The sequence below is a fragment of the Podarcis gaigeae genome, assembly GCF_964106915.1.
Source record: "Podarcis gaigeae genome assembly, chromosome: 3".
Lineage (NCBI taxonomy): Eukaryota > Metazoa > Chordata > Lepidosauria > Squamata > Lacertidae > Podarcis > Podarcis gaigeae.
In genome coordinates, this window is record NC_139680.1 from 13651332 (window position 1) to 13678599 (window position 27268).

The 27268-nt window shown below is 44.0% G+C and overlaps 2 protein-coding genes across 5 annotated transcripts in view; one reads left to right on the forward strand and one right to left on the reverse strand.

Annotated features, from left to right (window-relative positions):
* PLCB4 (phospholipase C beta 4) overlaps nucleotides 1-27268 on the forward strand; it is a 665275-nt gene that overhangs the window by 323222 nt on the left and 314785 nt on the right. The gene's annotated exons all lie outside the window — the stretch shown is intronic.
* PAK5 (p21 (RAC1) activated kinase 5) overlaps nucleotides 1-27268 on the reverse strand; it is a 264301-nt gene that overhangs the window by 223714 nt on the left and 13319 nt on the right. For 2 of the 4 annotated variants that reach the window (XM_083730255.1, XM_083730253.1), the window contains exon 2: nucleotides 17474-17557. The exons of the other annotated variants lie outside the window; for them this stretch is intronic. The gene's annotated coding sequence lies outside the window, so the exon portion shown is untranslated. The remainder of the gene's footprint in view (nucleotides 1-17473; nucleotides 17558-27268) is intronic. 4 annotated transcript variants of the gene reach the window in all.

The window sequence follows — 27268 nt, forward strand, 5'->3', positions numbered from 1 at the left end:
TCACAGTGTAGCCCTTCCAGTTTTATGATTCTGTATTTTAAACTAACTTCTCTTATAGAAATGTATTTATATTTTCTCTCTAATCATTTACATTACTGTTGATCTAGTCCATAATTTTAGTAGGCCTCGACAGACTTAGCGAGAGTTCTACCACAACAGGATGTATTCTCTGTAATGCTGAGCCAAAAGGTTCTCCAGGTTCAATTATTGTCTCAAAAACAGTAATTTTAGGAGGTACAAACCTGCCCAGAAAAAATACCTTAGCCCTACATTTTTTGAAGCTGCCTTTGATTCCCTTCTGCTTTCCACCTTGGCTGTTGCTTTGGCAGCCTTTTTGTGGTTTCAGTTCTCCTTGAGTACTGGATGCTTTTGATGTCAGGTAGAGTATCAGAGTATCAAAACACTACATAGCCAATCAGATTTAGTGTCATGCTGCTCTAAGGGAAAATCCAGCCCATTTAACATGAGAGCAACACTTCCTGTGGTCAACCCTATCAGGGAAGACTCAAATAATTCAAAAAGATACTTGGCTCTTCCCAATGAACCTTAGGGGTGTGTGGAATAACCAAAAAGAACATTCTGGAATGACCTTTTCCAAAGCTTGTCCATCCACAAAATTTTCACTTAACCTTCCCCTAGTTTCTCACCAAACTTGGTCATCTAAGAGCCAAAGTATGACATAGTTAGATTCTACGCAGTTGTTGCTGTTCTTTTTAAGTTAGCCGACACAGGAAGTGGAGCTAGTTGGATTGGGACTAAGGCATAGGGGGTGGGGAGCTTTAACCATTTACCCTGGCCATGATGTCAATCAAAAATCCCCACCCCATGTTAGCAATGAGAAGAAATTCCCATAGGCTCTGATGGAAGCATTTCCCCTCCCATTGTGAATAGCAAGCACGGGGGACCCAGTTCTAATGGGGACCCAATCCAGCTTTGCTGCTTGCACTAGTTATTAACGAAATGGGGGGGGGGTGGAACCAGCTATGCAACACCATACTATGGAATAAATGTCATGTCTACTTTGGCCCCAAGTCATTGAGACGCGAGTGGAGCTGTGGTCTAAACCACTGAGCCTCTTGGGCTTGCCAATCAGAAGGTCGGCGGTTCAAATCCCCTCGACAGAGATCCTGTTGCTCTGTCCCAGCTCCTGCCAACCTAGCAGTTTGAAAGTATGCCAGTGCAAGTAGATAAATAGGTACCACTGCAGCGGGAAGGTAAACAGTGTTTCCATGCACTCTGGTTTCTGTCACAGTGTCCCGTTGCACTAGAAGCAGTTTAGTCATGCTGGCCACACGATCTGGAAAGCTGTCTGTGGACAAATGCCGGCTCCCTCGGCCTGAAAGCGAGATGAGCACCGCAACCCCATAGTTGCTTTTGACTGGATTTAACCGTCCAGGGGTCCTTTACCATTGAGGAATGCAGACAAAAACAAGAAAACATTGGAACGAAATAATAATTTAAAGAATCTAATCTTGCAGCACCTGTAAACGTACCTGCAGCAATGTAAGCGATAGATGCAGAAGTGCTTCTGGCAAATTTAATCAAGCCCTCTCTCCCACTCTGATCAGGATGATTACGGCACAGCCCAGAGCCATCTCTCTGCTGCCTTTTGACACTGATTGACAGGTGCACAGTGGGAGGCTTGAAGCCCTGATTATCTCTTTTCTTTCATCTGCTCTCTCGGAGAAAGACCTTATTATGGGAGTGCTGTACTGCTCCCCGGGCTGCATCAAACTATTTCCTTCAAGAACAATGAAAGAAAGGATTGCAGCTGGGGACTCATCCAGACAAATAGAAAGCAGCAGTATAAACCTGAGATGGGCCGCGTTTTCTGTAAAGCCGTTAGGTGATAGCTACAGACTATTCCTTTTTCAGCACATCTTCAGGAAATTGAAAACGGTGGCCCTGGAGCCTGCAGGTGTTCCCTCCTGGTTCTCTCAGCTGTGTATGTGTGTGTTTAAATAATTTAGCACTTAATCCAAACTATGGGCCATCACCGCATCACACAAGAGCACAATGAGACCAGGTTGGAGTCTTGAGTCGACTCTCTTCACCTGTGTAATGCCCATTTTGGGGCCTTCCACTGGCGGCGGCTGCCCACCAGCTTAGCTGGCAGATCTGGGTGAAATGAAAGCTTTGCCCAACTCAATACCATTCAAAGTTCCACCCAGGTACATGTGCATGTCTAGATTGCTCAGTTCCATTGTGGGTCATGGGTAAAGCATTCTAATCCTTCACAAAAATCCAACCCAGAGTTGACTTCAGTTAAATGTGCTTGCTATCATAGGGCTTAAGCTTGCTTGGCTCTGTGTTGGGTCGCAGCTGTTATCTTTAGCTCGGTGAACTCCTACACAAACAACCATTTCTACCCATCAAGGTTATTAATTTTCTTTCTTACTGTTTGTTTGCTCTTCTGCTGAGGAATATTGCCACAACACTGCTTCTCGAGAGGGAGATTTTTCTCTAAGCGGTTGATTTTTCTGCATGCAGCGTCTGAGCTATAGTGGATGCCTAGGGCAGCCCTATCATTTAGCAGAATGTGGCAGCTGGAGGGGGGCAGTGATAACAGGAGGTTGGAGGGAACAAGAATTGTATGCACCATGTGGCCTGCCCTGTGCCTCTGGACTACTGCAATGCGCTTTACACAGGGCTACCTTTGAAGGTGACTCGGAAACTACAACTAATCCAGAATACGGCAGCTAGACTGGTGACTGGACACCACATAACACCAGTCCTGAGAGACCTACATTGGCTCCCAGTACGTTTCCAGGCACAATTCAAAGTGTTGGTGCTGACCTTGAAAGCCCTAAACGGCCTCAGCCCAGTATACCTGAAAGAGCATCTCCACCCTCATCGTTCAGCCCGGACACTGAGGTCCAGCTCCAAGGGCCTTCTGGCAGTTCCCTGACTGTGGGAGGTGAGGTTACAGGGAACCAGGCAGAGGGCCTTCTTGGTAGTGGTGCCTGCCCTGTGGAACAACTATCTGACTTTTAGAAGACAACCCTGTATTAGGAAATTTTAGGATGTTTAATGTTTTGCCATTTTTTATGTGCTGTAAGCCACCCAGAGTGGCAGGGGAAACCCAGCCAGATGGGTGGGGTATAAATAATAAAATTATTATTATTATTATTATTATTATTATTATTATTATTATTAACAAGTCTGCAGTCAGGTGCAGTAAAGGATGCTGTCCCAATGCCAGTGCTGAAATAGGGTCATATCCACATCATATATTTAAAGCACATTTAACAAACATGATTTTCCTTGTTAATCCTAGGAACTGTAATTTACCCCTCACAAAGCTACAACTCCCCGCACCATTATTATTGCTCTTCTTGTTTAGATTTATTACCTGACCTCAGTTATACCATGCTCAATTATACTTAACTCCCAGCTAAGTCAATATAGGATTGCTGCTTGAATGCCTTTGTTTCCTCCTAAGCATAAATAAAAAAAAGGAATGCATTTAATAGAAGAGGGCCAATCGTATCTTACTGCTTGTTGGTATTGAAGAGAGTGAATCCTTTTCTCATGATCTGTTTCCCAATTAAAGAAACGATAACAAAAAACAGTGTTTCTATGCTATTGATTTTTAGACTGTAATCACATTGGGGCAGAGACCACAGTCTTTACTAAAACTAAGGTGCAACTGAGTGCACAGGTATTTTAGAACCACTGACAACACTAAGAATAAGAAGTTCTAATCAGGACTTTGTACAGTATAATAAGCAAGCTTCACTATTTGTTTGTTTGTTTGTTTGTTTGTTATTTACTCCCAAAATGTATACACCACTTGATTGTGAAAAAGGGAAAAGTAAAAAAACCCTCAAAGTTCTCCACTAAGCCTTGGATAGGAGTATTCACCTACTAGGGCCAGAATTTCCAATCTCAATCTGCATACATGGTTTTAGGACCTCAGAATTTAAGAAGGCAGAATATATAGGGATTTCGATGTATTTTTAAAGCTGCCCGGGTAAAAAGAAAACACAGCCAGAAATAGAAATGGTCATTAAAGAATATCATCATCATCACTATAATTTATTTATTTTTAACATTTACTTTATGAGGTGGTTTCTGTGGGAAGTATTAACACAGATCTTCGGCCTCCTAGAGAAGCACTAGTAATAGGCAGCCTAAATGCAGAAATGCATCGTGATAGTTATCATTTCAAACTGCAAAACCCACAGGATGCTTAACTAATATTTCATGACAGACGGCTCTTGGGTGGTAAACAAAGGGCCTGTAGGCAGGTCCTTCTGCCTGCCTTCCACAAAAAGGCAACAATGGGAACTCAAATCAACACACTCCTCATTGGTGACAATTCCAACACTCCAGCTGGCTCATCATTTACGGAAGGCCTCCTGGTTCCATTTGAAATGCCACTAATTTTTTTGTTCAGATATTCTGATGGGGGTTGAAAAGATGCCAACTCTTGGGCAGTGGGCAAGGAAGGATTTCAAAAACCTGGTGAGAAAGAAAAAGAATCGAAGCTCTAGGCATGTACGTGTCTGTGTTTGAAGACATTTGATTTGGAAAGCAGAGTAGGCGGGAGAGAGATGCCGGAATGCATTTGCCCTCAAAATCCTCCTCCGCAACCTGTTATTCGATACGAGCCAAAAAATCAAGAACAACAGATATTCAACACCTATTGAACATCAGATGAGCACTTGATATTTGATACTGCACAGCTTGTTGGACAGAACTTGATCATTGGTTGTTGTTGTTTTTTTAATTTGAAGAGAGCATTCAGCTCCTCTCCAGTTGCTCACGGTAGTTAACACAAAATGAGTTGACCACTAGTTAAATATAACGTTCTATATTATATTTTACTAGTGGTCAGCTCATTTTGTGTTAACTACCGCGAGCAACTGGAGAGGAGCTGCATGCATTCTTCAAATTAAAAACAAAGAAAAAAACAATGACAAACCCAGACAGCATCTTAAAAAGCAGAGACATCACCTTGCCAACAAATGCCCGTATAGTTAAAGCTATGGTTTCCCCAGTAGTGATGTATGGAAGTGAGAGATGGACCATAAAGAAGGCTGATCACCGAAGAATTGATGCTTTTGAATTATGGTGCTGGAGGAGACTCTTGAGAGTCCCATGGACTACAAGAAGATCAAACCTATCCATTCTGAAGGAAATCAGCCCTGAGTGCTCACTGGAAGGACAGATCATGAAGCTGAGGCTCCAATACTTTGGCCACCTCATGAGAAGACTCCCTGGAAAAGACCCTGATGTTGGGAAAGATGGAGGGCACAAGGAGAAGGGGACGACAGAGGACAAGATGGTTGGACAGTGTCCTTGAAGCTACCAGCATGAATTTGGCCAAACTGCGGGAGGCAGTGGAAGACAGGAGTGCCTGGCGTGCTCTGGTCCATGGGGTCACGAAGAGTCGGACACGACTAAACGACTAAACAACAACAACAACAACAACAAAACATAACGTTGGACTTGTAGCATTTGCAAACCCATAAATCATAACATTGAATGTCATATAGTTGGGTCTCGTTGCTTTCAGCATGACTTAGTGTGATACTATACCAGTCAGCTCAGAAGTTCAATAGTTTCCTCTCAAGTAAGAGACCACAGGATTGCAGCTCTAACGAGGGAGAACTTTTGCTGGATTCTGGGCTATGTGAGAGTATATAAAACATATCCGGCTCCACAAAGAGCTGACTCCCAGCCAGGAGGCCTAATCTGTTCCCACAAGCAAATTTTCATCCTCCTGCCATTGAGACACCGCTCGTTTTGGCAGCAGAAACAGAAAAGGGCGGAATTAAAATGGACACAGGACTAGGTTGGAGGAACACCCTGATGGGAATGCAAGGCACCCCTTCCTGGTTATCAGATTGATGAGACAGTCAGCTGATCTCCATGCGTGTGAACGGAGAACGTCATGCAAGATTTGGAAGGTCACACCTACTTTTGACCACATTCGCTGCTGCCATGTGGCTCCTGGAGAGTTGACCAAGAGTTAATGCAGCCTTCAAGCCAAAAAAATATTAGCCACCCCATCCTAAATAGAGGGGAAAGCTGATACACACACAAAACAATACAAATAGTTTTTGAAAGCCCTCTCAGTTTGCCATGAGGCACAAGGTGATGTTGTTCATAATATATATCAGGGGTGGCCAACTCCAAAGAGACTGCGATCTACTCACAGAATTAAAAACTGGCAGTGATCTACCCCCTTTTTGGGGTTTCAGGTAAGAGTCATTGAGCTTTTTTTAGGGAGGGGGGAAGGCCCCGTTTTTTGAGAATTCAAGTCTAAGCACAAGGGAGAAAGGGGAACAGCTACTCAGATCGTTCAGTCTTCCCTTCTGCAGATCATGCAACAATGGAGGGCAGAGCGAGGGAGCGGGGCCAAATTATATTTTACTAACGCTAAGGAAAGGGACCCAGTGATCGACAGCAATCTACCAAAACCTCCCAGGGATCTACCAGTAGATCGCGACTGACCTCTTGGACATCCCTGATATAGATAGATAGATAGATAGATAGATAGATAGATAGATGATAGATAGATGATGATAGATATAGATAGATAGATAGATAGATAGATAGATAGATAGATAGATGATAGATAGATGATAGATAGATAGATAGATAGATAGATAGATAGATGCTTTCGTAGATTTTCACGGGTACAGGAATGCAGGTTTTGGTGTCCTCGGGTGTCTTCCCGTGTAAAAGTTGGGGTGTCTAGGCGACGTTTCGACGAGGTCTCACTCGTCATCTTCAGGCTGGTGCTTTCGGCTTCTTGTTACTGGAACAGAGCGGGATCTCAATGTTTGAGTTCCTATAAATACTGTAGAGGGGGTGTGGTGTCTAGCCTCCAATGTTCTGGGCAGAGAGGAAGTTCCCAGGCTAGTGTGCCTTTTCTTCTTTTGTTCCTTAATTACTTGAGAGATACCTTGAGTGATTTCTTGAGTGATATCCTGAGTACCACTTAGGTGGGTCATTAGGTGTGGATTAGTTGCTAAAGTCTTTGTGTCTTGACCTCTTGAACTTTGTGAAGAGTTTTCCTGAGAAGATGGCTGTATTGCACTTAGTTGTGCTTTGGCTTGGCTTCGTGTATAGGGGCGAGCTGTGAAATACCCTGCAAAGTCTGCCCAGCCACGTACATTGGACAAACAAACAGACGAATAAATGCACGTATCGCAGAACACAAGAATGCCGTCAAAAAAGAAGAAAAAACTTCCTCTCTTTTCCAACACATGAAAGAAACAGGACACGAAATTAATTTTGCAGATTCCAAATTGCTCTTTAACACGGAACATCACCACAAGAGAATAATCATGGAAGCCATCGAGATAGAGAAACACCCTCACAACATGAACAAGCGTGACGACACATCCCGCTTGCCAGACATCTGGAAATTAGCCCTCCCCACAAAAACTGACACCAGATCCAGAGGCACACAGAACGCCAACACCAATCAACCACACCAGACCCAAACCCAGACCCTCTCCACAGATGAATTACTGACACCATCCAGTAGCCAATCCATGGTGGCACCTCCGGATGCTGCACCCCCCTGCAATCCCTACACAGATCTGGCTGACACAAGCCACAAAACCACAGCTCGCCCCTATACACGAAGCCAAGCCAAAGCACAACTAAGTGCAATACAGCCATCTTCTCAGGAAAACTCTTCACAAAGTTCAAGAGGTCAAGACACAAAGACTTTAGCAACTAATCCACACCTAATGACCCACCTAAGTGGTACTCAGGATATCACTCAAGAAATCACTCAAGGTATCTCTCAAGTAATTAAGGAACAAAAGAAGAAAAGGCACACTAGCCTGGGAACTTCCTCTCTGCCCAGAACATTGGAGGCTAGACACCACACCCCCTCTACAGTATTTATATGAACTCAAACATTGAGATCCCGCTCTGTTCCAGTAACAAGAAGCCGAAAGCACCAGCCTGAAGATGACGAGTGAGACCTCGTCGAAACGTCGCCTAGACACCCCAACTTTTACACGGGAAGACACCCGAGGACACCAAAACCTGCATAGATAGATAGATGATATATATATATACACACACACAGTGGTACCTCGGGTTAAGAACTTCATTAGTTCTGGAGATCTGTTCTTAACCCGAGGTACCACTTTAGCTAATGCGGCCTCCCGCTGCCACCGCATGATTTTTGTTCTCATCCTGAAGCAAAGTTCTCAACCCGAGGTACTATTTCTGGGTTAGCGGAGTTTGTAACCTGGAGCGTCTGTAACCTGAGGTATCACTGTTTATCATTTAGCCTCTAGTTTCACATACTTAAGGGAAATCTCTCTCTCTCTCTCTCTCTCTCTCTCTCTCGTTCCCTTAGGTATGTGGAACTAGAGGCTAAATTAAATGTTGGAGTGGGAGGTTCTGAATGTTACAGCAACAGTAGGGAGTGTTTAACCCTCTCCCTCCAAGGTCAATAGTCCAATTATAATCTCTCTGCCCAGGTTGCTTTCCCAGGTGTTCTACTACCCCTTTGAGGCATCAATCATTCACGTCACATTTCAGAGAGAAATGACAGGGGCTGCCATTTCATCAGCAGTCCAATAAGACACACAAATTAGTTGACTCACTGTTTCAATGGGAAGCAAAAACAAATGAAAAAATGAACATATTTTTTAATTATTTTGTTTCCATTTCTCCTGATTCCCCACCCCCCCAACAGAAACAAATGGGACTGGTCCATTTCATACCCCTCCCCCAATTCATTTTAAAACTAGCACATATCCCTAAGGGAGGGTAGGAAGGATGAGGAAGGAATAGATACGTATCGGTATAGAGCCATTCCATAGTATTTTCTCGACCGTACGCTTTGTAGAAGAAGACACACTTTCATCAATATGCCTTGATCCCCTCTATTTGCAAACTGGGGTTGATAATAGGCTGCGTTCTGGACAGAAATTACTCGGCACTGGAAAGACAGGCCTAGCCACACTCTGACATCTCCGACGCACCTACAATTCTTCTGAAGCTAATGCCGTCCGTCAGAAGCAGACGTTTGCTGTGATAATTGTGTGGGTTTGGACATCGCAGTATTTAAAAAGTCACATCTGTACAGAGCCCTCTGTGGCAAGCTTGTGATCTTTATCCTCTTGGTTTCAATGAGCGCTTGGTGAAATTATGTGTAATGAGGCAGCAATAATGTCTAATTCCAGGCCAGTTTGAATGCGACTCCCCTCTTCACCCCGTGCTGCAGATCTTATAACATAGATTTCAATTCAATCTGATTGCGCAGCTTGTGTAAATAATGACATTTTACGAGGAGAGAGGGCTCAGTAACTGTCTGCTGCCCAAGGTAACACAGATATCACATTAACGTGGTTGAGAATTTGTTTAAAAATAAAACACACACAGCACCTTTTTTAAAAAATTGCTTTTGCCTTACATGGTCCCTGACTTTCCCTTGGCAATTTAAAAGGAAAGAGTTTTAAAATAACAAATGATGCTTCCAGCAATAGTGCCATATCTGAAAAGCGCGTTGTGTCTTTTTCTTTTAAAAGTGCTTGGAGTAACATGGAGAAAGTTAGAACTTTCTCAAGTATATTACAATATACAGTGGTACCTTGGTTCTCAAATGCCTTGGTTCCCAAACGCTGAAAACTCGGAAGTGTTTTCAAACGTTTTTCAGAAGCCGAACTGTCAGCTATTGTTCCCAAGGCACCTGCAACAATCAGAAGCTGTGCCTTGGTTTTCAAACATTTCGGAAGTCAAATGGACTTCTGGAACAAATTAAATCCAAGAACCAAGGTACCACTGTATTTGGCACTTTTGTTTCTGCTATTTATTTTATGTTTTTGTTTTTGAGGCTTTTTCAGTTAGTTTGTTTTTGTGGCTGTGTGGAACCCAGTTCAACTACTGATTGATTGATAGTGTGACTGTGGAAATGGATAAAAAAACCCATCCAAACAATGACTATAAGTCATTGAATTTAATTTTAATCATGTAGAATACTTATTTAGTTTCTAGTACAGTACATTGGTTATTACTTTCATTTTATGGATCAATGGTCTCATTAGATAGTAAAATTCAGGTTAAATTGCTGTTTTAGGGGTTGTTTTTAAAAGTCTGGAACAGATTAAGCCATTTTGCATTACTTTCTAAGGGAAAATGTGCCTTGGTTTTGGAACGCTTTGGCTTTGGAACAGACTCCCGGAACGGTTTAAGTTTGAGAACCAAGGTACCATTGTAGATCCAGATTGTATCACTACAATCAAGGGGAGAGGTTGGCCATATCTGAAGTTCTGTTGATTTCAATGGGAACCAATGGAAGTAGCTAAGTCTGTTGCTGATCCACCCTTAACATTCTGTGGATTGCTCATCGATAAAGGTCTGGGCACAGAAGGAAAGTGGAACTGTTGAAATGGAAGCTTAGGTGAAATGCAGAATGACTTGCAGGCAGCATTCCCCGTTCAGCTGCCCTGATACACTAATCTTGAGATGCTTTATCATCTTTGGTGATTGTGCCGCTACTGTTTCACTTGGAAAAGTTCATGGAATAAAGTTGTCCTCTTGGGCATCTGTGAGCATTGGCCATGATGACTGGATTTGATAAGAAAAGCTGGAGCACAATATCACCTGGAGGGCCATCACTGTCCTAATGCTTCCATTGTATTTCTGTAAAATGGACTAGTCTCCCGGATGTGTTATGAGGGTAAAAAAAAGGGGGAGGAAAGGACCCCTGGACAGTTAAGTCCAGTCAAAGGCAACTATAGGGTTGGAGCACTCATCTTGCTTTCAGGCTGAGAGGGCTGGCCTTTGTCCACAGACAGCTTTCTGTGTCATGTGGCCAGCATGACTAAACTGCTTCAGGCCGTAACAGAAATCAGAGTGCATGGAAACGCCATTTGCCTTCCTGCCGCAGCAGTACCTATTTATCTACTTGCACTGGCGTGCTTTCAAACTGCTAGGTTGGCAGGAGCTGGGAAATAATAATAATAATAATAATAATAATAATAATAATAATAATAATAATAATATATTTATATCCCGCCCTCCCCAGCCGAAGCCGGGCTCAGTTTACATAAAATCACAATCAATTAATTGAAATGCATTCTAAAATCAATTCAAAATCAAATTAATAGCAACCATTGGGCTAGAGTTCTATGTGGATTACCGAAGGAGGGGGTCAGATTGTGCCTTGGTCAAAGGCCTGGTGGAACAGCTCTGTCTTTCAGGCCCTGTGGAAAGATGTCAAGTCCCACAGGACCCTAGTCTCTTGTGACAGAGCGTTCCACCAGATCGGAGCCACGGCCGAAAAAGCCCTGGCTCTGGCTGAGGCCAGCCTAACATCCCTGTGGAAAGAGCAACAGGAGTTCACCACATTGCATGGATGCAAACCGCCAACCTTCTGATTGGCAAGCCTAAGAGGCTCAGTGGTTTAGACCACAGCGCCACCCATGTCACAAAGGTAAGCCTAGAAGGAGCTATGAAACACTTGTGCCAGAACTAGGGCTGCCATTGAACTAGTTCTCAGATGTTTCAAAAACTCCACCCCCTCCCCTAAAGGCAATAAAAAGCTGATTTACGGAGGTGATCAAATTTTAAATTTTAAGGCTTCAAATGCAGGTGGCAATGGTGTTTCTGAATTCTCCCTCATATGACAAATCTAAGAACACAAGGAATGACTGTACATTGCATCGGGCCATTAATCCATCTAACTCGCTACTATCTCTTCTTCAGGGTTATGGCCAGGGGTTTCAGTTGTACTTGCAGATGCCAGAGACTGAACCCGGGACGTTCTCCAAAGCATATGCTCTACCACTGAGGAAAGAGATGTATTATAATCTTCCCCGTACACAGTTTAGGGTTCTTATGTGGGAAAGGATTAAAAAAAAAATGGAGGGGAGGGAGCAGTGTGTTGCTAAGAACTGCAACTTAATGTTTCACACCTGGGAGATACGTTACGGTTTCCAAAGCAACGGTTGCCTTCAGTCACAGACTGGGTCAGTTTGCCCTGGGTTATTGTGCCGATGCCTGCATGCATCGTAAAATGATGTAGAAGCCATCATTTAAACAGAGCTTTTCTCCTGGAACTAGTTATCTTGCTCCACTGCTTAAAAAAATTAAAAACAACTAAAGAAAGCTTCTGATGAACAGGATCAGAGCAGGGAAACAACCCTTGGTCTTCTAGATGTCAATGGAACACAATTCCTGCCATCGCTGACTATCGCCCATGCTGCCAGGGCCTGATGCAGTCGGTGTCCAATAAAATACGAAGGGTTGCAGCTAAGCTACCCCAGACTGCGGCTTGAATGACATAGGCCTAACTATTCCAGTGAGATAGCTAAGTGTTGTAGGGAACACTAAACAGAGAGCTGTGAGGCAAAATGCATTTATACTGATATATTTAGTGTAGCAATGTGGGTGGCACTGTGGGTTAAACCACAGAGCCTAAGGCTTGCCAATCAGAAGGTCGGCGGTTTGAATCCCCGCGAGGGGTGAGCTCCCTTTGCTCAGTCCCTGCTCCTGCCAACCTAGCGGTTCAAAAGCACATAGTGCAAGTAGATAAATAGGTACCGCTCTGGCGGGAAGGTAAACAGTGTTTCTGTGCACTGCTCTGGTTCGCCAGAAGCGGCTTAGTCATGCTGGCCACATGACCTGGAAGCTGTACGCTGGCTCCCTCGGCCAGTAAAGCGGGATGACCCCAGAGTCATCCTTGACCGGACCTAATGGTCAGGGGTCCCTTTACCTTTTATTTAGTGTAGCAAAAGTGTTAATGGACAGAGGCCATGTTGCCACGTATATATGCAGGAGCGACTGGCGGTGAGGACACAACAGTTATGACCCCCCTCCCACTGACAGCAGTGTCACTGCTACTTACCAGGACAGGGGGGCATAAAATTCAGAAGGCAAAGTAAATCCCTGTGTTTGCCTGGGGGTCCAAAGGGTGAGAGGGGTTCCTCATGCGGGGAGGGAAATGGGCCCCCCGCCTTGCCTTTCTCCTGCCCCCTACTCTATTCTAGCAAGCAGCAGCAGCACTGCTGCTGCTCAGAGTCTGGCTATTTGCCACCACCACGTTGTCTATTTCTCTGTATATCTACGGCATCAGCATTATTATTATTATTATTATTATTATTCAAAAAATTTATTAAATTTTCACAATTATAATAAATACAACATAACAAAAAAGAAAAACAAAAACAGAGAAACATAAGAAAGAGAAAAAACAATACATTACAATACTAAAAAAACAACAGAACCAAAACCACAACAGTAAAACACGTAATTTTTATCCCATATCCCTTGAAAACCGAATTTTGTTTACATTGTTAATTGACTTCCTCAAATCCCTCCCTTCTGAATTTCCTTGTATCTGAATGTAACAGCTTTCCAATATCATTCTTAAACAAAAATATTTCCAACTACTAACTTATCTAACTTATTCACTTTTCTTACTGTTCTGAATCCCGTTTATTTAATTAAATCCTAATTTAACCCTAGGCCCATTTGGTACTTTCAAGTGATTTCTAATTTTTTATATTATGGTATCAGCATTATTATTATTGACTGATTGATTGCCTGCCTGCTAAGCAACCATCTCAAGGCTACATACACTAAAGATAATGAAAAGCACCATACTCGTTTCAACAACAAAAGATTAAAATCATCATCAACAACAACAGCAAATAATAATAATAATAATAATAATAATAATAATAATAATAATAATTTATTTATACCCCGCCCATTTGGCTGGGCCTCCCCAGCCACTCTGGGCGGCTTCCATAGAAACCAAAAATACGGTAAAATATCACACGTTAAAAACTTCCCTGAACAGGGCTGCCTTAAGATGTCTTCTGAATGTCAGGTAGTTGTTTATCGCTTTGACATCTGCTGGAAGGGCGTTCCACAGGGTGGGCGCCACTACCGAGAAGGCCCTCTGCCTGGTTCCCTGTAGCTTTGCTTCTCGCAATGAGGGAACCGCCAGAAGGCCCTCGGCGCTGGACCTCAGCGTCCGGGCAAAATGATGGGGGTGGAGATGCTCCTTCAGGTATACTGGATCGAGGCCGTTTAAATTCATTTAAAACAAAGCTAAAACCATACAAAGTTGCCACTCATGGCAAAGACCCATTTATCCAGCCAGGAAAGTCTGCTATAGCAATGTCTTCAATAGTTTCTGGAAAATGCCAGTAGTGGACTACTGTTCTTTTCTTAACATTCCACAGAATCGAAGTAGCTACTTTAAAAGCCCTGCTCACAGTTATTGTGGAGTGGGCTTAGGAGAGCTTTATAACTTGCAGAGAAAACTGTCCTGCAGGCTGCAGTGATCTGCTGGGTGCATAGGATGAGCTCTCAAGTAAGGTAAAAAAAAGTAAAGGACCCCTTGATGGTTAAGTCCAGTCAAAGGTGACTATGGGATTGTGGCGCTCATCTCACTTTCAGGCTGAGGGAGCTGGTGTTTGTCCACAGACAGCTTTCTGGGTCATGTGCCAGCATGACTAAACCGCTTCTGGTGCTATGGGACACTGGGAAACCAGATTGCATTGAAACACCGTTTACCTTCCTGCCGCAGCAGTACCTGGCGTGCTTTTGAACTGCTAGGTTGGCAGGAGCTGGGGCAAAGCAATGGGAGCTCACCCCATCGCGGGGATTCAAACCACCAACCCAAGAGGCTCAGTGGTTTAGACCACAGCGCCACCCGCATCCGTGATCTCTCAAGTATCCTGTGCCTTACACGTTAGTACCAATTCCTTGAACTTGCCCTGGTGGCAAATTGGCAGCCAGCAGAAATCCTTCAATAATGTGTTATAAACTGCTGATTGTTTCCCCCACAAGCAACCCAGCTGCTGCCTTCTGCCCCAGTTGCCGCCTCCAGACCACCTCCAAGGGCAGCCCCACCTAGAGTGTGTTGCAGTAATCCAACTGAGAGGTTACCAGCACAAGAACATGTGCGGTCAAGCTAACTATGAACAGCTGTAGCTTTTTTCTACCAATGGAAGTTGGTAAAAGGCACACTAAAACATGTGGAAGGCATGGTGAAAGCAGCTGTAAATGATCATTGCGTGGACAGTCCCCAGATCCCGAGTGGTCCCCCCCATCATGTGGAATAACGACTCTAGACAACGTGCTATGGGATTAAATTGGCCACAACTTTATTAAATTTCAAATGTGGGTAGACCTTGGCTCAGGCATTGGGCGTTCTCCCTCCCTAGTCCCCAGCCGGGGACCTAGGGAGCATCAGGGTTATCCAGTGTGTGGGGGGGGGATGGGCCGGCTCTGGAGAACATATGTTCAAGCAGAGATGGTCGCCCCTGTTACGCCGCCGCAGGGGAGAGCAATGACGACCTTTCGGCGTACGGCCAAAGCCTCCCTTCAAAAACCCCTTTAACGGGGAACCCTGGTATCGCCGCCGCAAAGAGGAAGATGGACTAAAGGATTCCGCCCAAGGCCTGATACCGCCAAAGTTGTGACGTTTTGCTACAGGAAAGGCGAAACCTGCCAATGCAGGGAAATTCCTTTCCGGCCCTTTAACAGTGACCTTATCGTAGCAGCGCCCGCATACCTGTGGAGACAGGTTAACCTGCAAAACCTATGAAGAAAAGTTAACCTGCAAAAGAAGACATTAACTGAGGGTGGGTAGGGTGGGAGAAGCTCTGGAGCCAAGTGAGGATTACCAATTAAGATCCACCCTCTATTGTGTGGGCAGGTAATCCATCCCCCTACCTGGCCTGGTTTCCCTGGCAACGCTTCCCCCAGGTGGGATTGGACAACTCACTGGGGTAGGCGGGGACCTCCAGGTATCCCACCTGAGGGAAGGCAAAGCCTATGCTTATGGGGCCACTCCAGATCCAGGGCTGCACGCGTCCCCGCAAAGGGCGCCCCCCGTTTTAAGTGGGGAGCGGTCATTGTGATTCATGTGGCTGAGTCTGATTGAAGCCAAAGACTGGCCTAAGATGAAAAACAGTGCTTCAATGATGTTCTTCAGATGTACTCTAGCCCTCCTTGAAATCCTGAATTGTCAGACATATACTGGCAGCAAGTCGAACACTTGCTAAAGATCTCCAGTCATGTTCTTCTCTGCTGGCTCCACTGTTTGCAACCACTGCCACCTCTTCCCCCTGTATTTTCCTTCTCCTGTGACTGGGGTAAGTTGGTGGCCCAACAGCAGGATACTCCATTAGCCTTTCCCTAGTGAGGAGAGGATGCAACCATGGTGGGAAAGAGGTGCAATCCATGGGGAGGGACAAGACTGAAAAACCTCAGTTAGTGAAATATGCTCAGAGTCGAGAGAGGATTTCATGCTCTTTATTCAGCTCATAGTAGTGAGGAATGGAAGTTCCCCTGAAATGTCTGCTTTATATACATTATTTACACAATGGGCCCCAGGTGATTGGCTAATTCTGGGATTCTCCTGTAGGCCAATCAGGTTGCGGATTCACTTCCGCCTGGAGTTGGATTGGGTGGCTCCTGTGGACCAATCAGACTGCTGCATTCTGGATTCTATTGTTCTAGGACCAATCAGACTGCTGCATTCTGGATCCTATTGTTCTAGGACCAATGAGACTGATGCATTCTGAATCCTATTGTTCTAGGACCAATCAGACTGCTGCATTTTGGATCCTATTCAACTCAGTACATAACAGCTAGGAACATAGGAAGCTGCCTTGTACTGAGCCAAACCATTGGTCCATCCCACTCAGTATTATCTATGGCCCTTCCCCAGTTTACATATCTGGATATTTGTTGGTTCAGGTTTAGGGGCGGCCTTAGCATGCAATGAAAAACAGAGAGGAATATTGACTTAGAAGGGCATTTCACCGTCTCCAAAAGGCAAAGCTATAACTGAAAAGACTGCTTACAAACTACTGCGGAGATAGCAGCTGGCTGGAAGTAAATAAGAGCCCTGACACATGCAACTGTTATTCACTGCCAGCTCCCAAAACCATAAAATTAAAAAAAATACTCAACTCATGATTTGGAGCAGTAGAGATTACATTTTTTTTTTTAAATGGTCTTTTATTTTGACCTCATGCTGAAATAATAGTATTTATAGTGCAATCTTATAATTTTCCTATCTTAAATTTGGTTCGCCACATTTCTGCCTATGTTTGCATTTTTAAATTTAAAAAGTCTGCATGAAAATTCACATGCATCCTCATACTCATTTATCCTAATACACACATTTCTTTTGGAAAATGCATTTCTGCTTGCACTTTCTCATCAGTAAAATTCACTTTTGTATTTTCACTAATATTGATGTAGGTGTGGGCACTTTTCATTGCTCTACACAGTTCTGGACCAGTGCAGATTTCAAAGGAGAGCTGCCTTTCAGTACAGGTGCTGGCCTAGAAATTGTGACTTTTGTAGACCAACATTAAAATGTGTCCCAAATGAGTTTCTTCCCCATTTTTACTTGAGAACAGGTCCCATTTTGTCTGACAGGGCTGAGTCCCAGGTAAGTGACTATGGCTTTGCAGCCTTAAAGTTTTTGTTGCGAAACTGAAGGGTAAAAGAAACTTACCTTGTAAACAAAAAGTTAAGTATTTCAAGATTCCTGGTCCTTATCTCCTACATCCATGTGGAATCTCCTCTACAGCTGTTGCATCTGAAAGGAGCATTGATGGGGAAGGAGAAACCACATGGGAAAATAGTTAAGGAGGTACCAGAAAATCCATCATCATAGTCCCTCAGCTCTGGACTTTAAGACATATTCCAAGACATCTGTCAATCTCCTAGCTCTACGAGGGTGAAATTTGGGGTAGTAACAGTGGTCCATATGCAGTGGCATTAAGAAGAAAAATGGCCCAGGGTATTTTTGTAGGATGGGTGATTTTAAATCTACCTCACAGGAAAGAGAACTATGTAGACCATCTTGAATTCCTTGGAAAAACGGTGAGATACACCGTATCTTTGGAAGAATGTAGTGGTTATCAGCAGTGGTGTGCAATGATTTTTTGGGGGGTAGGTTAGAGACAGGGGTGCCAGCTTGCAAGGGTGATGGGGGGAATAGACGTCATGTGTGTTACGTCATGACATCTTGATCATAGCTGTCAACTTACAGATTTGAAAATAAGGAACCAGCAGCCTCGAAAATAAGGGATCAGCAGCCAAAATAAGGGATTATTTTATTTTTATTATTGTTGTTGTTATTATTATTATTTCTTTTTTTTCCCCCACCATGTGTCCCCGCTCCAGACAGACCTTTGCCCCGGCAAGGGTGAGTGGGCCGTCAATGACGTATCCATCCAACTCCGAGCACAGGTATGTTCAACTTCTGAGCCCCTCTGAGCCAAAGGCAGAAAGCCCAGCCAGCAGCCAAACGAAGCCTCAAGCGGTGGTTCCCACAGTGCAGCAACCCAGCAAAGGGGGTGCAGCAAGGAAAACCACGTCACCTCTCCACTGGAAAGCACTGAGCAAAGGTGAGTCCCCAGGCAACGTGGCCGATTTGATTGGCACAAAGCATGCAAGCTCCACCCCCCCCAGTCGTTCTTAGACTCCTTATTGGGTGAGCAATGCAGCCAAGCAACACAGTTGGAGCCTCCCTCCTCCCTGGCCGGCAGGGAGGGAGGGAGAGGAGCTGCTTCCTTTGAAACCCGGGAAATTTACGGGATATCATCAATCCGGGACAGCAGCGGGACATGGTGCTGGGATAAGGGAGTTTCCCGCCAAATAAGGGACGGTTGACAGCTATGATCCTGATGTTTTGGGTGTGAGTATAGTGTCTCCCTCCCTAAGCCAGGCAGAATTTTCCCAGGCTTTGGGAAAGGGGCTCCGGGATTTGATACTTTAATACTCTGATTTACAGGGAACATTTAGGAGACTAGCCTAGTCCCCCTAGTACACTTCAGCATTCACAGATCTAAACAGGAAAACAAATCACCGGTAGTTGTAAATGGGAGATACGCTTAGGCCTTGCTTGCATGCTCTCCCTCCCAAAAGGCTGAAATGGTGCCCCTAGCTTTGCAACTTGTGAACTGGTTGATGAAGCCGGGAGAGTCAGTCATAATGAAAAAAGGATGTGGAACACATGCCAAATGGAGTGGCTCCATTGACATTCAAGTGGCGGCAAACCAGCTGTTAAATTTGGCTTCTCTCCTTGCTTATGTACACCCCATGCGCTTCCAAAGCTGGCATTGGTTGGCAAAGGCCCCCATCCACCTGCCTCTCTATGTACACGCTGTACTGTCAACAACAACCATAACAACAATCAGGCACAAATCTGCTCAGTTGTCCATTTGTTCTCCTCAATTTTTATATGATTCCTGCATTTTGACTCTCAAATTTGCAGCTAGACTTGATTGAGCTAGAAATGAAGTACAGCCGTACATTGGTTCTTGAACTTAATCCATTCTGGGAGTCTGTTTGACTCCCAAAATGGTTTGAAAACCAAGGTGTGGCTTCCGATTGGCTGCAGGAGCTTCCTGCACTCAATCAGAAGCTGCGGAAGCAGCATTGGACGTTCGGCTTCCCAAAAACATCCACAAACCGGAACACTCACTTCCAGGTTTGTGGTGTTCAGGAGCCGATTTGTTCAGGAGCCAAGCTGTTCGACTACCAAGGTACCACTGTACATCTTTTCAGTGGTCTTCAGAGGACACCATTTTAGATGGACGGGTCTGAAAAGATCCCTGCCAGAGCAACTGCCTACTGATGTGCAGAGAATACTGAGATGGACCAATGATCTGGATCTGAGCAGATGATGCTACTTCAAGTCTACTCTTTGAATTATTCATTCTGTACTTTTCAAAGGGACAAAACAAAATCTCCCAGAAAAGGTGTTTCCGAGCACATTTTCAAAGTGCAACACCCCAGGCAGAAGAGTCTGGCTCCCGTTAAAAAAATGCATATGCTTAAACAGAATGTGAAGAGATATTATTTGAATAACCCTTCAAAGGAGGTCTTATCCTTCAAATGAACAACAACTTTCTCTCCTTGCAGAGGGCCTCTTTCCTTCACCAAGATTCAGGGATGATTTCACACGTGAAGAGTGTTGATGTATACTGTATACTTTGACCAGGGTCAAAGTGCCTGTGGTCCTCCAGGTGTTTCTGGACTCCAACTCCCATTGTGACCAATGGTTAATGGGAGTTGTAGTCCAGCCACATCTGGGTGGCAGTAGGCTCCCCATACCCTTTCAGACAACAGCAAACATGCTGAAGAATGGCTTCTGTCCTCCAAGTTGTTATAAACTGAGTATACAGTAAATAGAACTTCAATATTCATAGGCTCAGTTGATTCAGGTTGAACAGTATCGTCTCAGTGGATAGCTTTCAGCCTATCCCTACTCTGGAAGGGCAGGACTTGAACCAATGGCTTCACGTTACAAGAAATGAGATTGGACTAGGTCAGGCATAGGCAAACTCGGCCCTCCAGATGTTTTGGGACTACAACTTCCATCATCCCTAGCTAACAGGACCAGTGGTCAGGGGTGATAGGAACTGTAGTCTCATAATATCTGGAAGGCCAAGTTTACCTATGCCTGGACTAGATGAACCTTGGGTTCCCTCCAGCTCTACAATTCTATGAGTCTATGGCTCTAGGAACATTAATCACCCTTGCCTAGAAGTTGCTATTGGTGACCTAGGCTGCAACTCAATACCCACTTCGCCTGGAAGCGGTAAGCCTCACTGAAATCAATGGAGCTTACTTTTATTTATTTTATTTATTAATTTTTGTATACCGCCCTTCATCCAAAGATTTTTGGGTGGTTCACAGAATAAAACCATGAAGTACATAATGGTAATAAAAAGGTAAAGGGACCCCTGACCATTAGGTCCAGTCGTGGCCGACTCTGGGGTTGCGGCGTTCATCTCGCTTTATTGGCCGAGGGAGCCGGTGTACAGCTTCCTGGTCATGTGGCCAGCATGACTAAGCCGCTTCTGGTGAACCAGAGCAGCATATGGAAACGCCGTTTACCTTCCCGCCAGAGCGGTACCTATTTATCTACTTGCACTTTGACGTGCTTTCGAACTGCTAGGTTGGTAGGAGCAGGGACTGAGCAATGGGAGCTCACCCCGTCGCAGGGATTTGAACTTCCGACCTTCTGATCGGCAAGTCCTAGGCTCTGTGGTTTAACCCACAGCGCCACCTACGTCCATAATAATAATAATAATAATAATAATAATAATAATAAGCCACCCACATCCCACAAACATGCAAACATATGTTTATTTATTAGATTTGTATACCACCCTATGCCTGTAGATCTCAGGGTGGCTCAGAACTGTTAATCAGCCAAAGGACTGGTTGAAGAGGAATGCCCAAAGATGTACCGTATTGGCCTGAATATAAGCCACATCTGAATTTAAGCCTCACCTTTAAAATTCAAGGGGGGGGGAGAGAGAAAAAAAGACAATACTCGAATATGAGCCACTCCCTTAAAATTTGGCAGGCACTCACACCGGTAAATGGCAAATGTAGAAGAAAATCCTACAGGTATTAGGGAGGACCCACAAGTGGGTTAAACACCTGTTCGTAGCACTGTAAATACAAATAAAAAATCAATACTGCACTGTAAAAAAATGGGGAAAGTGGTGAATGACATTAGAATTAATTGCACAACAGTCTCAAGCTCGCAAATCAGCAAAAAAACATTTTTTTTGTTCCATTTTACCATATGTCTGTTTCAGCAGTGATATTGTAAAAGCCAATTTTTGCAAGGTTGAGAATTTAAGCCGCACTTTAACTTTTCATGGTCAGAATTTGGAAAAAAAGGGTGGTTAATATTCAGGTCAATGTGGTATAGTGAAGGTGTCAGCCGAACCTCCCTGGAGAGTGCATTCCACAAACAGGGAGCCACTGCAGAAAAAGCCCATTCTCATGTTGCCACCCTCTGGAACTTCTGAGCATACATGCATAAGATTATGCTGTTAAGATTGTAACAGGTCTACTGAATAGAACTAGCATTCTTTCTACACCAGTGATTCCCAATTGGTCATCTGTGGACCCCAGGGGACCAATGTAACCCACCCAGGGGGTCTGTGGCACCATTCACAAAACCAAAACTACCATAGAGATATCTTCTTCTTCTTTTCAAAAGAGGGGGTCCATGGCTTGGCTTTGAAAAGCAGGGGGTCCATAGTACTTATCTAGACATTGGCCAACAACAACCACCACCACCACCACAACAACAATAATAATTTATTATTTATATCCCACTCACCCATCTGGCTGGGTTTCCCCAGCCACTCTGGGCAGCTCCCAAAAGAATTAAAAGCACAACCAAACATCAAACATTAAAAACTTCCTTAAACAGGGCTGCCTTCAGATGTCTTCTAAAAGTCAGATAGTTGTTTATTTCCCTGGCGTCTGATGGGAGGGCACCACTACCTCTGCCTGGTTCCCTGTAACCTCACTTCTCGCAGGCAGGGAACTGCCAGAAGGCCCTTGGAGCTGGATCTCAGATACTTCCAGGAATTCTACTGGGTATGAGGGCAACACATCACTTACACTGGGTATTCTTTGGAAACTGGTATTTGCTGCCCACTGATTGACCCTCTGTAAGTGTTTTTCTAATCCTGTTTTACAAGCCACCTACGCCTGCAGCCATCATCACAGGGGATGGAGATAGGATTCATGCCCTGCTTATGGGCTTCTCAAGGACCATCTGGTTGGACATTGCCTAAACAGAATGCTAGCCTAGATGGTTCTTTGGTCTGATCCACATAAATGGAAGAGCCATAGCTCCATGGCAGAACATCTGCTTTGCATGTCCTGATTCAATCCTTGAGGTCTTCCAGAAGGGTGGGAAAGACTCCATCTCTGAAACCAGTCAGTGAAGACAATACTGAGCTAAATAGACCAACTATCTGACTCAATATAAGCTAGCTTCCTGTAATCCTATATGTTATGGCAGTGAATGTCCTACATTAACTACGAACCTCTCTATCTGGTATGGTTACTCAGTGATATAATGCTAATTTATACAACTCATAAAGGAAAAGCAGACACATTTTACACTCTACAAATGCAAAATAATATTAATGATTTTAAAAAATCCTTGAGGTATCCCAAGTCCAGGGCTAACCTCTTGACCCTGATAATCACTTCTGGGCAGAATCCTAGCTGCACTCATATAATGCTACTTTATTCCAGTTTTTAATTATGTGGATATATGAGAGAGATGTTGAAATTGAGTTGGAAATAAACTCATAAGTGGATCATCTTATGCAACGGGAGGGGGTGAAGGAGAGAACTGGTGACATTTGCCAGCTAAAGAACATTTAAGTTTGCTTAGCTGTCAAGCTATCACTCAGAACAAAAATAGACAGCGTTCTGTGTGCCAGAAACGGTTTAGTTATTCAAGGAGAAGTAGATTTATTCTGTAACATTGTTCTTCCACATCCACATTCCTCATCCATGAGTCTTTTCGCAGCTCTGATTGCTACAGAATTATTTCTCAGACATCATTATCATCATCATTATTTTAAAATGTATTAATTTCTTACTTTTAAGTATACCACCAGGAATCCATGCTTCAGATGAAGGCAAGATTTAGACCCCCCAACCCCCTAAAAAGTAATAATAATAAAGAATGCTTGAATGAGAGTTGCGATCAATACAATGTTTGTCTAAGGCACTGTTCTCACTAAGGTGGCCACTTTCAGTATGTGGTGAAAGCTCATACAATTTAATTATTATTTTTTTAAGAACCCCTGTACCATAAAAATGTAAATCTAGGAGGTGGGGCCTATTTTTTAACTTGAGATGCTTGTTTTCTATGTGTGGGAAATTGTGTTTTCTGTATAGAGGAGAGTTCCATCATATGAGCTCTCACCTGCGGGTGGTAAAGTCCAGGCAAGGATGAGCACCTCATTGAGTTCTAGGCTAGAGAGCCACCATCTCAACTTGTGATGCTATATAGAAGTACCATAGCAAATATAAGAAGCTGAGTGATTAAACCAGGAAGGGGGAACCTGTGACCCATAGCCTAACTTCACATGAGTGGAGGGAGCAGGCTGGAGAGGGGAATGGGAGCAAGGCTTAAATTTACAAAGTGATGAAAGGAGGAGTGAGGGAAGAGCTCTGAGAGCAAGTCAGACTTCTTGCAAGACAGATCTATCCCTCTCAATCAGAAATTTAGGGAGGAAAGAGGAAAAGAGAGAAGAGAGAGAGAAGAGAGAAAAGAGAAAAAAGAGAGAGGTTGTCCATGCAGTCTACAATTCCTCCTAAGGGAATTCTACCTTCACATAAAAAAGGCTCACCATCTAAATGAAACAATGCATCCCAGAATACACAGATTCAGGGTTCAGACATTCAAAGTCTGGATACATAAGTCAATGTACGCACAAACACCATGCAAACACACACAACCTCTCCCCCCTGCACAAGCATGACATGAGCAAGGAAGTCACATGTAGTTTCCCTTACGTGTGAATCAGTAAACTATTGCTAGTGGCTTCCAAATGAGCCAGGATAAGAAATCACAGCTTGACGTTGGCTTATGAATTCCAGTTTATGAAATCCTCAGCCCACAAGCTACCACGGGGTCTTCTCTGAATAGTCTTCTCCTGTAACACTCCACCCCCGTGAGAACTGTCATTTTACACAGATCTAGTTTCTCAATCTACAAATCTGCCTTAGGACCATGAATTATGTATTCACATAATCAAAGTACACTTCACTGGGTGTATTTGGAGAACCTTCGCCCTGTCTTCAATGTGCAGTGACTTTTGAATTTGCTACAGTATGGGAATAAACTAATTAGGCTGAGGGCAATTATTCTAAAGTATGCGGCAAGAGGCTTGCCAGGGATACAAATATGAAGCACTGAAACACTAGATTTGAGGGACTAATGTGTGTGCATTAAAGATCAAACCACTGTGTCAAGACACTTGGTATGACTATCTTCACTGTTAGCCTGTTTGAAGGAGAACAGTTCATGGTAGATGGATCATCTCACTTTCTGGATCGTCCCCTTGTCATCCATTAATGGGGTCCCTGAAAAAATTTACCCATCACTTGGGAAGACAGGCAAACTAATGCCTGTGTACTGGAAGAAGCAAAGATTACCAGCGTCGAACAATGATTCTCCAACATCAACCTTGTTGGACTTGTCATGTTCTGTGGATGCCTGATTATTGTCTTCCAAAGCAACAACTCTATTTCAAACTTAAAAATGGAAAGTGTAATGCTGGTGGTCAACAAAAGAGGTTTATTGACAAATCTTTAAAAATGTAGTATAAACACCGACAACTGGGAAACACCAGCCTGCGAGCGCTCCAGTTGGAGAACAGCCTTTACCAAAGGTGTCCTGGGCTTTGAAGACACTTAAACTCAGGATGCAAGGGAGAAACGTGCTAGGAGGAAGGCACACTTGGCAAACCCTCACTGTGATCAACTCCCACCCAGAAACTTATGTCCCCACTGTGGAAGGATGTGTGGATCTAGAATTGGCCTCCACAGTCACTTATGGACTCACTGTTAAAACCGTGTTTATGGAAGACAATCTTACTCAGCTACAAGGGATCACAGAAGAAGAAGAAGAAGAAGAAGAAGAAGAAGAAGAAGAAGAAGAAGAAGAAGAAGAAGAAGTAGTGATGGATCATCACTATCAGTACCTGTTGGCATCTACATCAAGGATGCGGAACCCAGTCATTCAATGTTGTTGGACATCAATTGCCATCAGCCACAACCAGATGTTGAGTAGTCAGGCACAATGGGATTTGCAGTCCAACTATATCTGAAGGGGAAGAGATTCCCCCTCTATGAGCTACATGGAAACTCATGGGTGGAGAATGGCACTCCAGGAAGGGAGAGAGAGGACTTAAATTGGCAAGAAGCCCAGAATAGGCAATCACATGAGAAATGCATTGTCTATTCCCAGTTTGATCCTTGCTGGTTTACTGGCTATCACCTGACTAGTCCTGGACTGAGGGTGAGTCACTGCCAAGTTATGCCACAATCAGATTTATTCATTTTTACTTGGCTTTTGAAAACTGGAGATGCTAAAATCCTTTTATCTTTTTGATCTAGGGAGGCTCATCTCATGAATATAGAGTTCTGAAACAATATTTTCCGTTTACTAATCACCAGCAGTTAGGTGCCAAGGCAGCCCCTGTTTTCAGTTTGCTACAATAATCCAGCCATCATTTAGCATAACAATCAAGCCAACTATGAAAAGGGATGGCCACTTCATCCACATGTTTAATTATACATCTAAAATGTAGCATGCTTGCAAACATGGGTCACAGAGGCACATTCTACAGAGATAGTGGAACATAGGAACATAGCAACATGGATAGAGAGAGTGGGACATAGGGACATACCAGGAGATCACTCCATTTGGCCAGTGCTGTCTACACCAGGAATGGGGAGTCTGTGATGTTGTTGGACAATAATTCCCATCAGTCACAGCCAGCATAGTCAAAGGTCAAGGATTATGGGAGTTGAAGTCTAGGTAAAAGAAAGGTAAAGGGCCCCTGGACGGTTCAGTCAAGTCAAAGGCAACTATGTCGCTCATTTCAATTTCAGGCGGGGTAGCTGGCATTTGTGCATAGACATCTTACTGAGTCATGTGGTCAGCATGACTAAACCACCTCTGGTGCAATGGAACATCGTGACAGAAACCAGAGTGCATGGAAATGCCATTTACCTTCCCGCCAGAGCGGTACCTATTTATCTACTTGCACTGGTGTACTTTTGAACTGCTAGGTTGGCAGAAGCTAGGACAGAGCAACGGGAGCTCACTCCGTCACGGGGATTTGAACCACTGAACGGCAAGCCCAAGAGGCTCAGTGCTTTAGACCACAGTGTCCCCTGCATCCCCCAGTTGTAATCTGACATCATCTGAAGGGCCACAGGTTCTTCACCCTGGTCTACTCTTGATTAGCCCTGGTTCTCCCTGGTCTCAGATAGAGGATTTTCCCATCACATGTGAGCCTATTAACGGAAGATGCCAGAGATTGCGGCTTTAGGAACTTAGGGTTGAAAAGCTTATGCTCTACCAGTGAGCTACAGTTCTTCTCCTAGCATAGACTCCACAGGAAGCTGCATCTTAATTGGAAAATCCAAGGGTGTACCCCGAGTTACCTAGGATTTGAACTACCATTGCAGGATTATCTTATTTGTGAGTGAAACCACTGACTGAGATATTAGAATTGTTTGTGTAGAATGGAGAGATCACTTGATAAGTTCTAATCTTATGGGTCCGATTTTGGGCATTCTTCCTCCCATAGCATGCTGAGGAGTAATCCTCCACGCTGGAGCCTTCACACAAAAGACACAACTGCCTTTGACTGAGCCCTTGTCTATGCATCTGTAGGCATGCAGGCTTTCCCGTGACACAGAATCCTGATTAAACTGGGTTTCAGGTCAC